The following is a 23,191-nucleotide window of genomic DNA, read 5'->3' on the forward strand; positions in this document are numbered from 1 at the left end:
GCATTAAAATTTTCTATTTCAATTTGGCGAGCAGAATCTAGAGTACTGGCAATATTCTGTTGGCCGAGAAGAACAAACTTGCAAGTAGATGACATGTGATCTTTATTTTTGAAATGTTTTTCCAAGGAACGCGACAAATTTTTCAAATCTGCATATCAAGTTTTCCACCAAATCGATTCTCCACTATTCGAGAATAAAATACATAGCCAAGAGAAAAGTTTATTCATAGTTGTACTCCCGGCAAGTCTATCATATTTTGTATACCAAGTGAGACTAAAGGCCATGTTTTTTTGTTTTTCTCTTTGAATTAATGTTAAGCTTAGATCTGGACATGGACGTTCGGTTTCCTTTACAAACAATTTATCTTCGCATGTTAACTTATTAAAGGGACATTCATTCACGAGGAAGTTAACAATGTCATTTGTATTTCGAACAGTGGAGATTACCTGAGTACCAGATGGGCCTGCGTCCATGTTCATTATTATTTAATTACATATAAAATTAATTGGAGTATCCACAATCCACCAGTTAACCAAGTACCGAACTCTTTAACGACAACGACTGAAATTTAAAATTTTTGCACACTGTAAAATGCAAAACGCACGTGCATGTGGACTGAGCGGAGTAGGAGAACCAATCAGATAAGAGCTGCGGCCGGCCTCAAAACTATCTGTCCTAAAGCATTTGATTCCCATAGTAAACGGTGCCGGTAATACTGTGCATTGCAAAAACATCGAGCCTCCTACTCCCACATTTTAATCAACCCGTGAGGCCGGTCTAAACGCATGATAATTCATGATTGGTTAGAATAACGCTGCGCCTTGATTTTGTGGTTGGCATAGAAAATTCAGTTGTCGCGCTAATTTTAAATTACCCCGTACAAAAAAATAGTATGGAAGAAAAACATTTTTTATGGTTATGTATGGTGAGGCCCTGCCTCACCTGCCTCACCTGACATGCCGCCACTGGTAATATATGTTTAATACGAAGCTGAAGACACGCGTTTGAAATAACTTGATCACCACCAGTCTGAACACCATTAAAAAATGAATAATGCCAAACAGAAAGTTTGTGCGCTCTCAGACAACGTAAACAGTTTTACAATCAGCAATAACTAATTGTACAAAATCCCTCAGACATTTGGGCTTTCAGAGCAGGTAATATTATTTAGAAAAACAGATGTTCATTTTTCACAATTTTGACCACGTATTTTCAATTTCATCCCACTGTGCAGTGGCAACTTTAGTGGCCACTAATGTTTACACATATATAACATCCGCATTTGGTAAATAAATTGATTCATATAAATGACAAAAGAGACTCCAATGTTTATAGAAATAATTATGACTATTCCATTCATCTGTTAATTGCTTAAAAAGAGCCGATAAAAATTGTACTTTGTGTGGGCGTTACTATGGTTATAATGTATTGTACCGGATATATCTTCCCAGGAAGGTATTAATTCAACTGACAATTTTTAACAAAAAAAGTCGATAAGAAATTAATGTATTTATTTGTCAGTAACATTAAATGTACAATTTGAAAAGGTTACATTCGTACAGTTTTGTAATAAACAAGAAGCCTCACTTATCGTTTTATCATTTACAGTATTGTTTACTTGATTAACTGAATTATTTCGTATTCTATTAATAATTGATTTGTGATGTTCATCGTCGAGTTGCAAATATGGTTTAATTGAATTAACGTTCTGGTGTCCTGTGATTTTCATCGACTGCTGTTCAACTCCAGCTTTAGCCAAAGCAAATACCGCTGATGAGCGCACAGAATGATTTGATATTTTCCTTCTTTTAATATCTAAACCAGTCACTATTGCTAACGACTTTACCCATTTACCCATTTCATTAACTTCAACGGGACTATTTTCGTACCACAGTGCATTTTGTATTTTGTTCCAAAAAGGATTGGGTGTTAAAAACATTCTGTCGATGTTTATGTTATTTCCTCTTTTCATCAATAGTAATGATACAGCCTATAAATTAGAACAGTTTAATACACGACATAAAATGGGAAAGGTTGGGGTGGTCTTTATTTTTGGTTAACCATTTACTACTTGTCAATGGTTTTGAACCACCTTGTGCTGTTTTTGAAAAGACAGGATTATATTCAATCCGGGCTGTAATAAGTCCTTTATTGTCAATTTCTGGCTTAAAATAGTATGTGAAACAACTGGCTCCATCACGACCACGCCAAGCTAATTCAAAAGATGCTATTAAAAAAAAAACTTCTTTTGCAAACCGTCTGGTGTATTTTCATTTAAAATTCGTACCATCCTTTTTTCTGGTAGTGTTTGAAGTTTTCTTCGGGTAGCGTCTCTGGCGTCTCGTGCTGCTTTGAAACATGGATCCGTAAATGGATTTATTTTAATATTCCACTCATTGAAAGATTTTTCCTGAATGTAGGAGAGAAAATTACGATGAAAAACATTTTTTTTTAAACAATAACAAATAGGCGTTACCTTTTTTTTCATTTCTAACTTTACTAAAATGTCAGGATTGAACATAATTAAATCATAAATTCACTTTTAAGTCGTCAGAGATGATATCTGGATAGTCACAATTATTTCCTTGTCAGTTAGGCCGGTGTCGAAGTGAATCGGTTTTATCAACAATTCCTCAACCTGCAAAAATGCAAAGGGGGGTGTGAGTCATCGATCCCCAAGATTGCCAGATGCAATCTGCTACTTTAGTGATATTTATTACAAGCGAGTCCGTGTATTTTTAATTAATTGATAATTAACAAGTTCAGTACCATTTTATTATGATCTGCATAAGACTGATTTACTTCACAAATTATTCAGCAATGAGCTCTGTCCAAGAGATCTTGAAATGTTATATTATGTTGATATAGTCCAAAAGAAAAATATATTTGTAATCAAACTACGACAGCACTGGATTTAGCGTATGAGATACAATTCCGCGCGTTGATTATAACATACCGGTAACTATTTTCACCTGTGCCGTAACACTGGATTAAACAAATTCTTTGTCGCAACGTTAACATTTTAATTTTTTGACATTTAAAGTAAAACATTTTGCCATGTTCAAAGCCTACCGCAAAAGACGATCTTTATGGAATTTTAGCAAAAAATTGATTTATTTAGAAAACCCTGCGTAACTTAACAGTTTTTGTATGTGAAATGCTTGTTTTACGTCAATCAAAAAAATTTATTCGTTTGACATTATTTCATAAAATCACAAACAAAAAAGTGTTTCCTCTTGTTAACCCAATCCGGGGACATACTGTATATACATACAAAATTTGACAACAATCGGTCCAGCAGTTCTGGGGATTACGTGTTTAATAAAAATGGATACAGACACCAGACAGACAAAAACAGGAGACCACTTTTTTCGTATTCTGGGGGGTTATGAAACGTCGAGAAAACATAAAAGTGGCCATTCATCAGATGAACTTGGTAATCAAGGCTACGCTTAGGAAGTAAAAATATTCTTTGTTTTCATGGGAGTATTGTTTACTAATTATTGTCTATAGTTTTTTTTTTCTGTAAAAAAATATATTAGCCTTTCCTAATAACGTCGAATTTTACAGCCATCAAGACAGAAAATGAATTAATAAAAGTGGTTATCCGAGAAGCAGAGCCAAATCTGAATTTTTACACGGCATGCCTGTTGTTGTTCTCTCTCGCGTGTTTGGAATTCCTGAGAATAATATAAAAATTAAAACTATTTATCGAGAAGAGTTATGAGTGTTATGTGTATGATCTTTTCAGAAAAGATCATACACATAACACCGATAACTCTTCTCGATAAATAGTTATGTGTATGATCTTTTCAGAAAAGATCATACACATAACACCGATAACTCTTCTCGATAAATATATAGTTTTAATTTTTATATTCACTATTTATTATTGTAACAGATTGTATGATTTCTGGTATCAACCCACGACCACCGATGACGGCTTAAAATTCGAGTCAGAAACATCAAAGGCTCCTAAATACTGCATGATCTCTATCTACTATGACACTATTGTTGATTTTCAAAAAATTTAATAATAGAGTATGCCATATACCTTCCGTATAGTCAAAGTGTGACCAACATCTCTCGGATAAGAGAAGTGAGGCGCGAGACGTTTATCCACCCCGTCGTAGACGAGTTTCAGATAATACAATTTCAAGAAAAGCAAAAAATGTGGTTAGCACACTTCCCACACGTTGGCGTATCTGGTCATTGTATCCGTCCACTAAAATCTAGAACAATGACAAATGTGTAACTCGCTGATATTAAAACTGATAGAGAGCAGTAAAGTCTAGTTACGCTACTGACTCGCTCAACCGCTTTTCCGTCCATTCACGAATGTGCACGAACACGATACAAACAGAAGAGAGGGTTTGTATATGTGTGATACAAAACAATGAACACTGTATTCCCTCTATACATATAAAATCTCTTTGCTAACTTTGCTTGGATCCCAATCTCAAAATCAAAACTTTTGACCACACCAAGAACAAAGGAATTTGAACCTCACATTGCTACTGTATACCTTTGTAATATAGCCTCTTATGGAATTGATTGCAAAAATTTAACTGGTAGTAGAACCCATCACTATATGAAACTTTGCTATATAACGTTTTTTCGAAAACCCATTTTTTTGGCCATCTTCCCTTTGTTTTGACGAGCCGATCAGTGTATTAAAAAAAATGACTTTCGTTGACACCGAGAGGTTTTTTGGCAAAACACTTGGCACAAGTTTTTGCCGCAAAAACGACTGAGTGCGTTGTGATTTGATTACAAACGTGCAATTGGTAGTGAATTCTCACAGTGTTCGAGTAGCTAAAGTTGGTTATACACGGATATGGTTCTTGTTACAGTGAGGTTTTGGACAACGCCCAGGGGGTGAGACGTCTACACAGCGTTTGCTTTCCAAAGCGATACCTTCCCACTGGATTGCACCGATATCACCTTCAACGTGTGCAAGCGCTAAAAGCAAGAAGTGGTTAAATGTGAGGATTTTTTTTTTGTGGGGACATTGAAGGAGTTAACGTACGCGACCTCCGTTAAATCAGTGCAAGAACTAATTGCACGTGTGAGTGCTGTGACTGGAACAATTCGTCTAAATCTAGCTATGAGTGAGAGGATCGAGACTTCAATGGCCAGGCGAATTCAAGTATGCATTAACATAGAAGGGGGACATTTTGAGCAATTATTGTTATAATATGAAAAGATAAATGAGTGACATGCTGTACTGCAGTTATACTACAACCGGTGAGAGATTGAGTGATAGAAAAGTCATTAAATCTACGCGAAGAAAAATGTACCATCCGCACGAAATTTGAAATTTCAAAGTGAATCTAATCTCAAGCGCTATGAAAAATAAGTTTTACATTAGTCGAGAATTTTTGTACTGAGTTTCGTTTGGGAACCATAATTTTACGATACGAAAATAAATTCCTGGCTTCGAGTTGATGTTTTTTTGCTACAAAAATGTCTCTTAATAACAGAAAACGATGTCTATTATTATCATTACACCTCTGTATTTTTCTGAAAATTGTTTGAAATATCTCCTAGAACTCTTTAAAGAACCACTGGAGATGAGAGTGAGAAAACTGACCTAACCTGAGTACTGGAATTTTCAGTGGTTTTACATTTGTAACCAGTGAACTCAATACGGTACGTAGTATTGAGTTCACTGTTTGTAACAGAGACAGCGACAGCTTAGAGTGTAGTTTGTAGTGTCAGGTTGCTGACAACTTACATGTCAACTGTCAAGAAATTGCATTCTCTCACCGGAACTACTATAGCGACATACATATTTGTTGATTTATTTTTGTCGTTGAAACGAAACCATTTGTCGAGTCTTAAGTCTGCAAAAACTCTGTAATTCCAACTGATATTTTATGTTTTTATTGTGCCAACCCACGGTACTTCATTGTTTTATCGAAGAAGGTAGGTATTAATTACACATAGGTCGGTAACGATTTACATTGTCGATTTATTTTCAGTTTTAATTCTTGAACAGTAGAGTTTTGAACAAAATGTTATATAGAAAAGTTTACACTAATAATGAGTTTTATTACCGGTTAATTTTTTTGCATTCAATTCCACGACACCCTGTATATCTATGCTGTGACAGAATCAAGCCGGGAACACGTGTGTAATATATCGCTTATTGGTTGTTTTTAATTTGGCGCTGCAGAACATTGCCTCGGCATGCGCGATTTTGCTTCACTCTGTACCATGGTAGTTTAAATTGCGTAGTCAAGGTCAACTGAATCCATCACGCTTGGCGCGTCATAAACCCAAGTCAGTCGGCTTTTGAAAGTTTATGACAAGTTTAGAAAGTGACGTCACCTTGTGAAATTTTTAATGATTAAGATTATTAAGCGAGGTAAATATTTTGTGTGTCACTGACTCACTGTCATTCGTTTTTTCAAAATTCAAAATACAATAATTAGTACCACAAAGACAAGAGAATGGACAAAAATAAAGTATTCTTTTAAATAAGGTATAGTGAACCAAGAGCTATAAGGTTATATGGCCATCATAAAAGTAGTTGACCGCAAATAAATACCCCCTTTGTGTGGTTCGCACTAAGCTTACCGGTTGGCAATAAATCATCTTCTAAACATTTCTTGCTCATATTTAACAGGGCCGGCTTTCAAAGCGAGTGGTTATTTCGGAACCCTCAGCGGCTGCAGGTAGTAAAGAAATAGTGGAGTGGTGGATTTTCATATTTAGTGAAAGCCGCCCCTGAACGAAACCACAAGAGCCGGTTGAGCTGCAGTGGACACGTTATTTACGACCCTAAAACCTTTTCTATTGTAAACAACTTAACTTCGACACAATGGGATGATTTTATGATGGCCATATAACCTTATAACTCTTGGTTCACTATAAAATGTCGTGTAATACATCGGCGATACTTTTTACAAGCCCCACAAAAAGTTTATTCGCATACACTAATCCACCATGGTCCTGAAGAGTTATACATTTTAAGAGAGGTCCAGGCATTGTAGTTGACACTAAAGGGGCAATGCAATCATCACATTGATTTTCTTTTTTTTTGTAATTTCATAATTATAAATCCAGATAAAAAAGCTACTGATGCAGAATTCATTCCTTTGTAACATGGATTTTAAAACATAAATTCGTAGGCCGAAATAATTCTTCTGCATGTTCCTCGGCAAATTTATCAACTGTTGATCTTTGATGGGAAAGCTGATTGAGTCTGATGTGACTTATAGTTCTTGCAGTGTTGGCGGATGTTGATGATTTTAGAATTGCACTTCTTCAAATTTGTCGTAAGGCATATTCAGCTGCAAGAAACGTCAGTAGTATCATTTGAGTCTCCTTTTAAACAAATATGCGAAAATGTCGCCTCTACAGCATCTGAACTAAATGAGCGAGTTAACACGTAATAAAATCCACCTTGTGTCAGAAGTAATTGAACAGATACAAATATACTTTTTGGAGTGAATTTTAGAGCATGTGCTGTTTCGCTGCCTAAACATTTTATATCCTGTGCTGACTGAAGTGATTTTAGAAAATAATATTCAACCAATGGAGGCGTTGATCGGAAATTGCTATCGAGTGCCTGAATATAATGTCTTCTACTTAAGATGTTATAGGTTTGAATAAAATTAAACATATTTTTCTACTGAATTGAATTGAATTGTTTTACTGCCGCACGGTGAACATCGGCTCCCTAAATGGAAAGCGATATCGACCACGAATTATTATAAATTAGCCTGCTCTGATCATGGGAAAGCCAACTCGGGCAAATCAAACCTCAAGCGCTGAATGTGTAATGAACTAATGATCAATGTGAGTGATCTTCAAGAAATGATCCAGAACATCGTAACAGAATCCGTCAAAATACTGCTTGTCCAAATCAGTGACCTATCCTATGAGATCAAGAGTCTAAAGCAACTCCATCAACTTGGTGTGAGCAATACAGACAGGAAAGTTTCGACAGAAGAACATCAGACCATCACGAATTTTGAAAGTGACAATGAAGATTGTGTGTCAAGCGATTCAGTGTCATCGAATCAGACGGTAAACAGAGAATTTCCAAAAGAAAACAAGGCAACAGAGATGAAAAGAAGTGGCGCAAAAAAGCGCAATAAACAGCGAAAAGTAAACAAAACGGCAGCACGTCAAACAATCGTCAGAGGCTGCCACGATTCAGAAAATCAAACATCAAGCTTCAGTGCAGCAGCACGACGGCGACGTGCATGGATCTATGTCGGTAGGACTCACACGAACACAACACCAGAAGATATTGAAAAATATCTCCAAGAAAGATTTTCCAATCACAATTTTATAGTTGAACCACTTCCAAGAAGAGAAGATGCTACGAGCGCTGCTTTTAAAGTTGGAGCAGATTTCCTCCTCCTTGACCAGATCTACAAGGAAGAAAATTGGCCCCGAAACGTGATAGTAAAAAAATTTGAATTTTTTCGTCACAAACGCACCGCAACATTCGCAAACTAACATAACTATACTTGTTCTTAATATACAGTCAATTTGTTCGAAATTAACAGATTTTGAAGTTCTTTTGGCGGAAGAAAAATACTCACTAGTTAGTAGAAGTAGAAGTATCAGAACATTGGTTGTATGACCAAGAACCGGAAACTCTGACTATAGAGAACTTTTCTACAAAATCGTACTATTCCAGAAAACCCGCGAAGCACGGAGGCTCTCTAATATTTTCCAGAAATGACGTAAACTGTAAGAATATTGAACAACTAACTCAACTCTCCGTGGAGAATCACTGTGAAGTGTCAGCAGTAATTGTTAGTATCATTGGAGTAGTGTTTATAAACTTGTACAAGCCACCATCTGGTGATTTTGACTTATTTTTTAATGTTTTGTCCAAATTATTCGGGATAAGTAACTCACTTGAATTAAATGTTGTGTTAGCAGGTGACTACAACGTCATGTTCGACGACGACAATCACCAAAAAAACTTGCTGTGCGACTTTCTGCGCTGTCAGGGGTTAGAATATATTGTAAACTTTCCAGCTCGGAAAGACTCGTGTTTAGACAATATTTTTACGAATATAGATTCATCACACTACGAGATAAGTCCAGTCAAAATACAGATATCTGATCATCAATCAGCAATAAAGCTAAATTTGAAGCTTTCTAGATAATAATAATAAGTGTATTGGTGTTCTACACAAAGAGTGCATATACAAGGCAGGTACCTATCGATTTGTTACAATAAACAAAAGAATATATGAAAAGAAAAAAAAGGAAAATACATTACACAATAAACAAAGAACACACATATATGTATATCATAAAATTAACAAGGCAATCATGATATGTTAACAGAAGCAAAATATTCGTCAGTTGTATAAAAGCATTTCCGCAGGAAAATGTCTTTGATTGTTTTTTTAAAGCATTTAAATGACAGTACTTTAACTGAGGATGGCAGAATATTAAAAAGCTTAATACCTATGTAATTAGGTGACTTTTGGGTTTGACATATGCGATGAAATGGTAGATGGAAGTCGTTACAGTGATGCGCTGCATAGCCATGTTTACCCGAGTTTTTTTAAAAAGGGAATCTGCGTTTTCTTTTACGTTCTTAATGTTTTGTAGATATAGAGGCTTGGTAGAGAAAGAATACAAAATTTTTGAAAGATGGGTTTACAACTATATATGGTTTAGTTTTGTTAATGACTCTTGTTGCACTTTTTTGAATTTTAAATATTCTGTCACTCTGGTTAGATAACCCCTATAAATTAAACCATATGACAATACACTTTCAAAATTTAAATCGTAAAAGGCGATTACGGTCTTGTGATTGCAAAATAATTTCAACTTACGTATCTGATATACAACTTTATACAGTCTTCGAGCCAAATTTTCTATGTGATCTTGGCACATAGCTTGTTGTCCACATTAAGTCCTAATAATCTCACAGAATTTGTGACAACTTCATTATTTGTGGTGGATCGTAAATGTTGTGTCTTATTGTCATTCACATTTAACTTATTTGTTGAGAACTAGCTTTTTACCGACTCTGAACTAACTTTTTCTGCATCTGCAAGATAGTTGTCAGATTTTGCAACATTAAAAATCGTTGCATCGTCTGCAAATAAAATTTGGCGATGACTGAATATTTGCTGATAGATCATTGACATAAATTAGGAAAAGGATCGGCCGCAGAAGTGAACCCTAGGGGACACGTTTTACAATCACTTGACTGCCAGAAGTTTTACTGTTTATACTTAGCAACAATTTGAGATCTATCTCGCAGATAAGATTTAAAAAATTCGTTTGTATTACCACGTATGCCGTAATATATAACTTATGCAGAAGAATATCATGGTCGACATAATCGAAGGCTTTCGAGAAATCGAATCACGTTGCAGATACAGAAAGTTTATTGTCAAAGCAATCAAAAATATTTTCTACAAGATCCAATAGAGCTAGAGTAGTGTTTTTATTTTTTCTGAATCAACATTGTGATTTTGAAAAAAAGTTGTGCTTTTCAATGTAGTTAACTAATTTTACTTTAACAATTTGTTCAAAATTTTCGAAATCACTGGAAGAACGGAGATGGGGCGGTAGTTATTTAGATATTTTTTGTCGCCCTTTTTAAAAATGGGTATAATCTTGGCTTTTTTAAGAATAACAGGAAATGTTCCATGCCTAATACATAAATTCAATATAAAGGCTAATGGTTTTGCTATGATGTTTTTAACATATTTGATACCCACATCTGTTAAGGCATATACATCTGTAGATTTAGTATTTTTCAAACCCTTTATAATATTGCATGTAAGAGTACATTGTTAATATTCATATTAGGTACAAGGCTCTGTCGGAACATGCATTGATTTGAGCTCGAAGTTGGCAATACTACCTTGATTACGACAAAACAATTCTGCGATTTTAGGATTTTTGACGTTGAATTTTGGACCAGATGGATAACGCCGGCTACATTCCTGAAAATAATTTGTTGGGAGCAGATGAGGTTACTTCAAAGTTATTGCCAATCCTGTCAAGAGAATTCTGTGAGAGGAGTACCTTATGGCGAGAAGCACGATATGGAAACGGAGCTGCTGGGTCAATAGTTTTGGCATATTTTAAGAATAAGGTAATTTCCCTGTGATCCTCTCTTTTATAGGTGTACTTATCTAATTATACCTTATATACATCCTTATAATTTTGTAATCAGAAAAATATATATGCACCTTCCTCACTTAAGCATTCCATGCTTAGATCCTGTGTAGGGATAGTAATAATAATAATAATATAATTAATCATAATTCTCATTACCGAAACAGAACGGAGGAATGGGACACCAGAATTTAGAAAATTTATATAATAAGCTGCAAGTTTCAGAATTAAACAAATATTTTCTGAGACGCGCAGAAATAAACGAACTGTTTCGCACCATAGCAAGGGCAAACTTGAAACACACACCTTTAAATCTAATACCGAAGAAATCCACAAGCCCCACAAATTAGACACAACATAATAAGTGGGCTGAAACAAAAACAACTGTATGGAAAAATTTTCAAAGATCTAGACGAAACTCACATCACCAAGAAAATACCATTTTATTTGGCTCAAAAAATCAAGCTTGATGCCTAAACAGAAGGGTTTTTGTTTGCTATTTAAGAGCAAGTAAGTAATTAATACCAAGAATTACAGAAAAAATATAAAGATCCAAGTGTAAGGAACGATTTTTAGCCACTTCGTAAAGAAAAACCCAAAGTGATTCATGCTATTACACTAATTACAACTATATATGGTTTACTTTTGTTATCGTATCTCCATTCTTTGAAAACACTGAATACAAGCTATATTGGTATCGCACAATACTTACTGACAGAAACATTATAGCCAACAAACCAGATATACTTTTCGGCCTGGTTGTATAAAAACATGTTAATTGGCATGTCAGCTAACACCCTGTTACTTTTTACAGTCTTGTTAAGAAGTGTTATAATCAACGCGCGGAATAATATCTCATACGCTCGTTCCAGTGCTGCCGCATCGATACTTTGATTACAAATACATTTTTCTTTCGGACTATCATACTAATATTATAAATGTGAATGTGAGTTTGTTGGTTACGTTTTCACGCAACAACTACTTAACCGATTATCATGAAACTTTCTACACATACGAGGGCCACTAAATATATTTTCTACCTATTAACTATGAAACAAAAGACGTACGATTTTGGTGACAATTTTATTTTTAAATATAATCACCCCCTACATCAACGCACTTGCACCATTTATTCCAATGAATTTATGCCCTTGAAAAAAAAATATTTCTTCGTGATCGTCGAAAAAATGTTAAACTGCTTCTTTTAGGCATTCATCAGACTTAAAAAGAGGTCCGCGGAGGTGTTTTTTTAAAAATCTGAATCAATAAAAGTCAGACGCAACTAGATCACAAATATAGGGGAAATGATCCATTCCAACGAACCTGAATTCTTGCACAACGTGCTGAATTTTAGCCGCCTTATGCAGCCTCGCATAGTCGTGAAGCAGAAACACTTCTCTGTTGGTCAACATGGGCCGTTTCTCATTAATTGCCTTACCCAAATTTTTGAGAGTGATGGCATAGTTGTCTACTTTTATTGTTATGCCTTTAGGTATGTATTCAATAAGAAGTATACTTCTAATGTCCCAAAAAACGATTGCAATCAATTTTTGGGCAGATGGTTCCCTCCGTGCCCCTTTTGGGGGTGGAGATCCTTTGTGAACCCATTGATTTGATTCAGATTTTGTTTTTGTTTTAGGGTTCCAGTGGTGTACCCAATTCTCGTCATCGATCATAATTTGAGACAATAAGTCGCAATTCTCTTCAAAAGTTTCCAAATGATTTCGTAAAATTTCCATTCTGCGCAGTTTTTGTTCGGATGTCAGCAATCGTGGAACCCATCAGGAGAGACTTTACTCATGTTCAAATTTTCATGCAATATGGTTATTGCACTATATTCGGATATTTTTAATGTCCTGCTAATTGTGTAAACCTTAAGACACCGATCTTCGAGGACAATAGCTTCAACTTTTTGAGTCATTTCTGCATCTGTTGCTGTTTTTGGTTTTCCATTTCTGGGGTCGTCTTTGATGGATTCACGTCTTTACCGAAATTGTTTAGACCAAAATTTTATTAGGTAATAAGACGGTGCATCATTTCCATAAACTGCCACCATCATCTCACGAATTGTCTTTGGCTGCTGGCATTCTTTTGTGAGGAACTTTATAACGTTGCGATCGTCTAATTTTAAGTTCCTCATTTTTCTTTGTTAACAACTTATAAAACCGAAATGAATAATCCAAATTAACTCAAATTTTCGGTGCAGGGTTATAATAAATGGCACTATTTGACATATTAACGACAACGGTGTCAATGGTTTTCTTCATGGCTAGGTAGATAATATTTCTAGTTGCCCTCGTATTTTTGGAGGTACTAGAAGTAACATAGGATACTTTTTATTAAAAAAAAATGTATATGATCTCTGATACTTATTTAATGACTTAAATGCGAGCGAAGCCGCGGGTAAAAGCTAGTATCAACATAATATAACATTTCAAGATCACAGATCTGTGGTCCTGTGGTTGAAAATTTAAAAAGTGCACCTAGTATTAATATTTGAAGTAATATAGTAATATAGTTTTTTTAGTAGCTATAAACATTCCTAGAGACGCACTACGACCTTGTGGACCAGATCAAAGCGTCCCCGCTATTCGCCGTAAAACACACCTTACTTCAACTGGGGGATTGCACCACTGAAATAGAATTCCGCGCACTGGTTGTAATGTAACACTTAAGTATAAGCATCCAGAAACCTTATTTATAACTTAATAAACAAAGGATGAATTCCGGCCAAGTGAATTTCACGAAGTCTCCTAGCAAGTACTTTATCTGAACAATCTCAAGACCGTTAAATTGTGTTAGAAGTAGTTAACGATTAAAATGCTAACATGAACCGTGAGTTTACAAACAATAAAACAAATTTACACCACGTGTTGGCGTTAGTAGAAAATTCGCATATTTCCGCTTGAAAAAAACCGCAAGAATTAGCTACGCGTGTTGAGGAAAACTGTGGCATCGCAATCGGTACGATTAATTTTCGTTAAACAAAGGCTCCCCATTTTTATGAACTACCAAACCCACTAAATTTAATCTAGCTTCCTCACCGCGTCCTTTCACTTACACCAAACAAACAACAGTGACGCCACCGATCAGAATAAAGCATCCCACCCCTCTACCAAGCAGTCAACTTCTACCAACCTTCTCACTAGATACTACTCAGAAATTCTCTAGGAGAGCTACCAACTACCAAAAAGGGCTAAACGTGCGCATGGTTGTCTCTGTTTAACGATTTTCTTGATTATTCAAATACAATTTCGCGCCGCTGTTTTTTTTTCAGCGCGAAATTTTAATTCAAACTTGGTCACCACAAATTTATTCGAGCTAGAATGCGAAGTAGCCACTATAAGGTTATGGTAAGTTAAGGCTGGCGTCTGGTTCGGTTTAGCCCTATACTAAATACATTGAAAACATCGTCGCGGTTTCCGTAGTTGCATTTTAAAAATATGAGATATATCGCTTTAAAAAAATTATATTTCGAATTAACAAACTTCAGTCCAGGGGACCTCCATATTTATATTCATATCTAGTATGCGGTTTTTACAAAAAAAAAAATTATAAAATTGAACAACTTTTACATCACATTTTAACCGGCACATTGATGCATTTTTTGACGAAGTGCTGAAGTTTTTTGCATTCTGAGATAGGAGGTCCCCTGGGGAAAAGTGTCAGCTTTCTTTTGATACCAATTATAATATTAAAAAATCCACGACTGAGGTAAATAACTCGCGAAAAGTCAAAATCTATTGAAACGAGAAATCGGCATTAAACGAGCTGTGATGCGGTAGCAGAATGCAGGTTTACTTCGATTCTGACTTGGTTGGAGATTTCAGTATTTTAAAAATGCAATTCCGGAAACTACGACGATGTTTTCAATGTATTTAGTATTGGGCGAAACCGAACTAGACGCCACCCTTAATGTAAGTTGATAAATTCTCTGTGAAGTACAATTATGATTTATGACGTGTTAGTGAGATGCAAGTGTAGCGACCTATGTGTTCCCCCACTGTTCCGAAAGATCGTACTTTCGCGCTCTTTGGGGAACCAACCAGCGGACGGAAACAGCTACTTCCCGGACAAACGTCCCGCCGGACGCTGAATTACACCTGTCTGCCACTTTGCATCTCACTAACATGTGTCTGCTAATCTTAAGCACATAAACGAAACACAATGAATGCTAGACAACTCGATGGAGTATGCTGTACTGATGAAATCCAACAAGATCGAAAGTGCTGTCCTACAGCTTTCCAACGGGTTGTCTAGCCTTCGGTGTGATAAACACTTTGCTATGATTTATATGACGTATATTGTTTTATTGTAGATTCCTCTATGCGGATTTCTCAGTAGAAAAGGTGCAACATCTGAATGCTCAACAGGTGTATTTGTATATCACCATATCGCTGCACTTGCCCTACACACACATTAAAAATAATAAATGTATTTCGGACCAATTATTCGCGTTCTTGGGACGTACATCTGAACAAAAGTGAATCAGCTGAGGTCAGAGCTATTGTCTGTGAAAATCCTTTTAATCCCCAAGTGACCCTAAAAACGGCCAATGTTGACCAACAACTTCATGAAAGTTTACGACAAATTGATGGGAGTAAAGAACTGCTTTGACTGTCAGGGCCCACCCCGAACCAGAAAGATCTGCTTCACAGCGTCGAAGAAGAGTTACTTAATGTCCGAGGACTATTTAAATAGCCCATTGAAGAAATAGTTTCTAGGTCAGTTAGTTTATCATCAAAAATGAATCGGATTTCGCATTAGGAAGTGCAATTTTTAATGTAGAATATACAGGGTGACTGCGAAATATATGCAAATATTTTAACCACGGCATGCATCCCCCACCCTAGTAGAGTCGCAATATAGAAAAAACAAATTAAAAATCGAATGGGGCAAAACCCCCATGAACCACCCTCGATACGAAGGCACTGAGCCACCTTGTAAACAGAGTTGGAAAAACGTTCGAATAAAAACGACGTAAACACTTTCAGTTTTAATTAAAAGTAAAACCGACTTTTTGCTGCTTATCATTCGTTCATTCATTTATTCGTTCATCGTTAAAGGTCAGTGCGAAAGTTTTTTGGTAATTTTGATTCTGACGGATGTTTGGTCCTTGTCACAACGATTTTGCATTGTTTATTGGAACAGAAGTAAGAGCAACTTAGAATGCTACTACCATTTTACAAGAAATGTTGAAAATGTTGTCCTTGACTAGCAATACAGGCGTCCAAGGGTTACAAGAGGTTTGTTGATGGGTAAAAAAACACCGGAGCAGCGGCTGCCACTTTCACTTGTTGAAACGCTTCGATAATTTCTGGACACTGTTGATTTCCACAAACGAACTGTTTCATCCAACCAATACACGTTTCTCGAAAACCGTCTCTTGAAATCGTACTTGTTGACGAGTCTGTGGAGTTCCATCGCACAAAAAGTGAGTTACACAACGTGGACAATCAGCGGGCTCCAAACCGTGCACTTTGTCAACATGGTATGGTTGTGACCGTGTACTTTTAATGTAGGATGCACTACAAGCTGCGAAAATCCAATTTCTTCTTTCTGTCCCATCACGACCACGATCGTGAGTTTGAGGTTGAAGGTACCATGATCTCGGAGGTGCTGTACCACTGATGCAAATGTTCGCGCACACCAATTACCATATCGACACACTCTGCATTGGAAAACTGGACCATACACCGATTTCAACGACCGCTCGATAATGACTGGCCCTTTTCGTGTTTTTCACGTTGCGATTAAAAAAGTGCCTGATAAAGTTATTTTTTTGGTTCTTAATCCGAGTCGCCTGCCCATTCATTGCAGTAATTATGTAGGTCACGAAACATTACCAGCGGCGTGTATAACAATTTACATTTAATTTCAAATAATTTTTTCTAGACACTCCTACCACTTAGGACCGTGAATTTTTGCCAGTGACATAATCATATTGTGAGCTATTCCCCTTTTTTTTTTGCATGTATTTCGCAGTCACTTGTATAATATATTTTTTGAAATATATTGTTTTGTAAATTATGAAAGTGATCTTTACTTGTACACAAAAGTTTTAACCAGGAATGCCAAGTTTTTCCTTTTCTAGCAAAAATGTGTGAAAAGAAAAAAGTTTGGGATTGACAGTGCTTTTTAATTTAAAATTTGGCAATTGATTGTTTGCAAATATGAGAAAGAAAAAAAAACTATATTTTACTTTGCATCGTGAAAAATAAAATAAGGTAAGCATTGCAGAAAAAAAAACTATTCCCATTCGGACCTGAGAACATCGAACGAATATTACAAATGTCACAAATAATATGTCCAAAGATAGAAAAATTGGTCGAAAGTTGTTTCGACAGAATTTCCCTCGCTCCTGAAGTACAATGAAACATATCCGACATTTTCGAATTGAGTTTTTTCTTTACACAATTTTGTGATGACGTCATAGTAGTTATATAGTGGGGCTTCTAGGTCAGGTCAAATGAGGTCAAACTGGCCCAGCAGCCCCATTACTTTTCATCGATCGTTCATTCACCTCTGAGGTCGGCCATCGTCTTGTCTTCTGTTGACCTGACCTTGGTCGTGCTCGGGTGTCCTCGTCTTGTCCTCGGTTGACCTGATCTCGGCCGAAGTCGTGCAGAGCGACCCCTTGGTTCGGGTAGGGTCGTGCTCGGCACGTGTCGGGGACGGTCGTAGCGTTTGTCATCGTTCTGTCCTTGGTTGACCTGGCCCCTTGTTCGGCCGGATTTGGACATAGCAACCTTTTCGGTCGGCGCGTACCTGTTGTTGACTTGAGGGTTTAATGACCCCTTAGGTCGTGTTTTGTTCTCTAACCTGATTATTCTGTCATGTAACTTACTAAGAAAATATATATTTAAAAACCATATATCTAATAGTACTATATTGCTAGCGCTTCAGAAGTAACATAGAAACGGTGTTCACGGACAGAGAGAGACAGAAGATGTTGTTTTCTGTCTATAAGAGTACCGAGGGTCTGTGCGCATGTACACAAAATAGAAGCGAAAATACGAAATGTCAAAACGCATCCAGTCCCGCTATCCACTACAAATCAACCAAGTACGAGTGCATGCGCAGTACTGTTTGGTACCACAGAGAGACAGAGAGGTCCGATATATTGCTCTACCGTTATGTTTTCGGAATCTTTTGAGGCCTGTTAGCAATATAGTACTATTAGATATATGTTAAAAACTAAGGGCGGCGGCCTTCGCTTCTTTAAGAACTGTGCAGACCACCGCATGCATGCACATGACTAGCGCGGCACGGTGTCGATCAAGTCGTTTTCCAACTACATTGCATTTGGATCGCAGTTTTGTCGCTTGTTTTTCAGGTGCAATACGCGCCTAGACATTGGCGTCGAGTACTCATTGCACAAAGTGTTCAATAACAAACGTTAGCATCGCCTCAAAAATATGAAATTAAACGAGATTTATAAGAGTCTCAATCGCATACAAATAAGAGTAATCCACCTTCTTCCTCTATGGTAGATACTTTTGACGAGGAACTGTGCGAAACATTTGTGGCAGCGACCATCTCTTTCGCAAAAATTAATAACTCAAAATTGAAACACTTTCTTGAAAAATACACCCACAAACACATACCACACGATGCGCAAAATATTGAGTGCAAAGACACCATTATCAAACCAAACATCGCATATGATTTCAGTCTCATTGATCAAAAGTCTCAAAATTTATCGAAAACTATAGCTTATTTACAGTCTGAAATTTTAAAGTTGTATGACGCTTTAGCAAAACTTCAAAGTACTGTGATTCAATTAAAAAATCTGTCAGGTGAATTTGGGAAACAGTTAAAAAGGAAAGTAGAATCTGTTGTTACTAGAAATCCTGATTTAAATCTTTTGAATGAATTTTGCGGTGGCATAACGGAACCACACATTAGAAAAAAATATGAAACTTCAATTTTTTCTGTTTAATTTCGCACACCAGTTGTGACGTGGAGCGTTTGTTTTCTGAATTGAAAGACTTCGTAACCCCTAAAAGAACACGTTTTACAGAAGAAAATCTGAAGTGAACGCCTGTTGTTTATCCAACGCTAGACCTTGAACAGACTGCGAAACGTTTCTTCACGCCTATGGATTAAAACAGCTTCGCTGCTCTCTGTTTATGCACAAATCATTTAAATGTAGTCAGGTTGGCCGAGTGGACTAAGGCATTAGATTTAAGCTCTGATTGTCGAAAGGGAGCGTGGGTTCGAATCCCACACCCGACAGTTCTTTTTTTGCGTTTAAATAAAACACATTGTAATGTTATGTTATTTGTTGAGGAAATATAGAGTGCAGCCATTTGTAAATATTTTTAGCATTATTTAATGAACAGGAACATTTTTTAATTTTAGATATATGATTATCACATGCTGGGATTTCTTTGGTCAGTTTCACACAGTCCAATGGCTTCCAGATTCACAATTTTGGGGCAGTCTTTTCCTAGGGTTTCCATGAGATAATTTTCTTTGTTTCTTCCCTTCAAGTATACGACCTTCACCCCGTGCTCTCCTTGATGTATTCGATCAAAATTTGTTTAACGGATCCTTGGAGCCATCATTAAATCTCAACATATGATGATACCGTTGTATATTTCTAAAACAGCTTTTTCGTTACTTTTGTAAACTTGTGAAGGTTTAATTTTTATAGTACTATGATAAGTATTATTACATCGATGTACCACATTAGGCAATAAATCTAGCCATTTATAATTTCCTTGCAAACTAAAAATTCTTTCCACATTAAATTTTTTATTGTGCGATTAACTCTTTCAACGATTGAGGGTTTTTTAAACTGGAGACACTGTAATGTTTTTGTATTTTTTCGTAAGATGTTGAAAGTTTACATTATGGAATTCTTTTCCTTGATCTGTTTGCAAATTTTTGGGTAGCCATACGATTTTAGATAAAAAAAATTACATTGCAGCGGTTATTTGTTGAGAATCTTTTGATTTTACTGGGAGAGCCCTGACAAATTTTGAAAAGCAGTCGATAACAATTAGGATATATTTATATCCTCTATTTATGTTAACATATGGTATCATTTTTACTAGATCGGCTTGTAACGTTTCGTTAATACCCTTAATTTAAAAGTTAATTTTTACATGTTTGTGCAATTCTGCAACAATACCTCTTTCATATATTTTCTTGCGTTTCATTGCTATCATTGTTTATGGTATACTTTCTCGGACTGTACTAACGATTTTTCAAAATTTACAGGACATTTTATTATCATTTCCGCGAATAAATTTGGCTCATTTTTTGTTTCATTTTGATTGTATTTGAACGAGATTCTGTGACCGTTACGTAGTAAAAATCCTTTTAATTCTTCTTTGTTTAAAAGATTGTTATTTATATACGTTAATTTCATTGCTATTAATAATTAAATTTTCAACAGCACCAATTTCTAGAGGAAACGTAGGTATAGTGCATTTTTTTGCGATTTTAATGCGTACATGTTTTCCACGATTTTTTCCGATTCAAAGTGAAATATTAGATTATAAAACATATAGTTCGATATAGTTATCACATCATCACTGCTGTAATTTGAAAGTTGAGTATGTTTTAACAAATGACGTCCGAATTTATCCAGAGTCATATTATGCAATTATTTTAGCTTCGCGTTGTTCTTCAATTATAGAGGCGATTTCGTTTCAGTGACCCGAATGACCCGCGGTCTGAGAAGCAACTAACAGCTTCAATCTTTGAACTAATTCATTTTGAACATTTTGATTAATTCGTTGCTCTGATGAAGAATGTTTTGTAATTTTTATTTTCCGAGCGTAAGTTTTCCTGACGTTTCATGACCCCTAGAGTACAAAGAAATGAGTCTCCCGTTTCCGTCTGTCTGTCCGTCTGTCTGCAGATAGTAAAACGCTAACCATCCCCACCAATAATGTAATGCGTCACTTCAAAATTGTACATAGTAAATGAGTTTTAAATTGTATAAAATCACATAGTCCTACACATGTGCTTCATGACTCAACATTTTGCAATTTAATTTTGAATCTGCAAAACCGAGTGCTTCGAAATCTTGCAGATGTTTTAAAGATATGATAAGCATAATAAATTGATGACGTCAGCCCAAAATTTGCCAAATGAATCGTATCTAAAATGTCCAAAATAGGATGAGTCTATACTTGTGATTTATCATTCCATTCATATTTTTTAGATTTGCTTATACAGGGTGACTCAAAAAAATTAATGAATTAATTTTATTGATTTAATCAGGAACTGCAAAACCGAATGCTCTGAAATCTTGTAGATGCTTTAAAGTTATCATAAGCATAGGAATTTTTTGATTAAAATGTATTTGCTCATCCCTCTAAAAAATTGATGACGTCACCTCAAAATTTTGCTCTTTAAATCCTATCTGAAATGTCCAAAAATGATGAGTTTTTACTTGTGATTTATCACTGCATTAATATTTTTTAGTTTTGCTTACACGGGGTGTCTCAAAAAAATTAATTACTGAGTCAATTTATTTTATTGATTGAATCAAGAATTGCAAAACTGAACACTTTGAAATATTGCAGACGTTTTGAAGTTACTGTAAGTATGGTAGCTTTTTAATCAAAACGTATCTGTTTATCAAACTCAAAAACTTGATAACGTCATCTCAAAATTTTGCCAAATAAATCAAATGTACAAAATATCATCAGTATATACTCGTAATGTATGATTGCATTCATATTTTTTAGATAGGCTTTTGCAGTGACTCAAAAAAATTAATGGATCAGTCAATTTATTTTATTGAATAACTCAAGAATTGCAGAAATGAATACTTTGAGACCTTGCAGACGTTTTAAAGTGATTGTAAGCATGGTAAATTGTTAATCAGAATATTTATTTATTCCCCCCAAAAAATTGATGGAACGGCTGACTCCATTTTCGGAATAGAATACAGTTATTTTTAGTATTACACTGCACCAATCCAAAGTGATATACGTGTTGCTTGTAAATGTTGATTAGGTCATCACAAAATTGTGTGAAGAAAAGACTCGAAAATGCATTATACTTTTGGTGCGAAGGAAGTTCTGTCGAAACAACGTTCGACCAGTTTTTGACAATGAATAAATGAATAAAACTGGGTAGATGCTCATACTCAAAATGCGAAGTACGCCAATCCAAGGTGAAATATGTGTCCTTGCAAAAATGTTGATCAGGTCATCATAAAATTGTGTAAAGAAAAGACTCAACTCGGAAACGTTGGATATGTTTCATTATACTTTTGGTGCTAAGGAAGTTCTGTCGAAACAATTTTTGACCAATTTTTGGACAATGGTTGCTATGAATAAAACTGAGGAGATGCTCATACTCGAATTACGAAGTACCTACTTGAGTATCAACTCAAAATGTTTCTAGTTTTTCTAGATGATGCTAATACTTCAGTAGGTACCAGTTGATGCTCAAGTAGTATCTCGATATAACAAAAAAGGAAAACAGTGACAGTGTTCAACCATCAAGGCAAAAATCGAGTCACCAAAATATAAGTTAGTATGGGGTAGACAACTTGAGATGAGAATCTCTATGGCCAGTGCAATTTATGCATAAATAAAACTTAATTACATACCTGAAAAGTTTTCGATACTCCCGCTCCTAATATGTTCTTCAAACTGAATACACCTTTTGACGACGTTCCACGTTCATGAAAGTCGCCATGTTTAGTCAAAATTCACTCTTACAACGATCGTACTCGTTTTCTAAGCTGCTTTACAGACAGCTCAGTCATTTGCCACGCCAATGCTCATTTTTAGATTATGCTCACAAAACGCGTAGATGCTCAATTGAGTATTGTTTCCGGGGAGATACAATGTTTCCAAGTAGGTACGCAGTACATAGAGTAGATAAGAGTAATACGGTAGTATTATACTTACTTACTTCGTACTTCGAATATGAGTATCTGCTCAGTTTTATTGATTCCACCTAATGTCTCGCTTCAATGTTTGATTATGAGCACAACGCTGATCAACTTCCGTATCCGAATTACCCATGAAATAAATCATTGCGGTTTGCACCTGAGGTAGTTCGTCGCACATTTGATTGCTTCGTGGACCTATGTCAG

General features: G+C 35.8%; 1 protein-coding gene and 1 long non-coding RNA gene across 4 annotated transcripts in view; one reads left to right on the forward strand and one right to left on the reverse strand.

Moving 5' to 3' along the window:
• Positions 1-17,095, forward strand: part of LOC135130178 (RNA-binding protein 45) — a 75,020-nt gene extending 57,925 nt beyond the window's left edge. The window contains exons 8-9 of one of the 3 annotated variants that reach the window (XR_010280688.1): positions 4,854-5,149; positions 15,437-17,095. The gene's annotated coding sequence lies outside the window, so the exon portion shown is untranslated. Of the gene's footprint in view, positions 1-4,853; positions 5,444-15,436 lie in introns of those variants that run through there. The other 2 variants (XM_064057538.1, XM_064057537.1) reach the window with 2 other exon arrangements.
• On the reverse strand, positions 1,528-14,172 carry LOC135130188 (uncharacterized). Its single transcript, XR_010280700.1, has 3 exons — positions 14,163-14,172; positions 2,541-2,638; positions 1,528-2,410 (listed from the first exon to the last, which is right to left on the reverse strand). It is a non-coding gene; the product is annotated as an uncharacterized LOC135130188 (long non-coding RNA).
• Positions 17,096-23,191: the final 6,096 nt, after the last annotated feature.

The sequence above is a fragment of the Zophobas morio genome, unplaced genomic scaffold (assembly GCF_036711695.1).
Source record: "Zophobas morio isolate AGI-343-1 ecotype UQ-CSIRO unplaced genomic scaffold, CSIRO_AGI_Zmor_V1 ptg000017l, whole genome shotgun sequence".
In the NCBI taxonomy this organism is placed as follows: Eukaryota; Metazoa; Arthropoda; class Insecta; order Coleoptera; family Tenebrionidae; genus Zophobas; species Zophobas morio.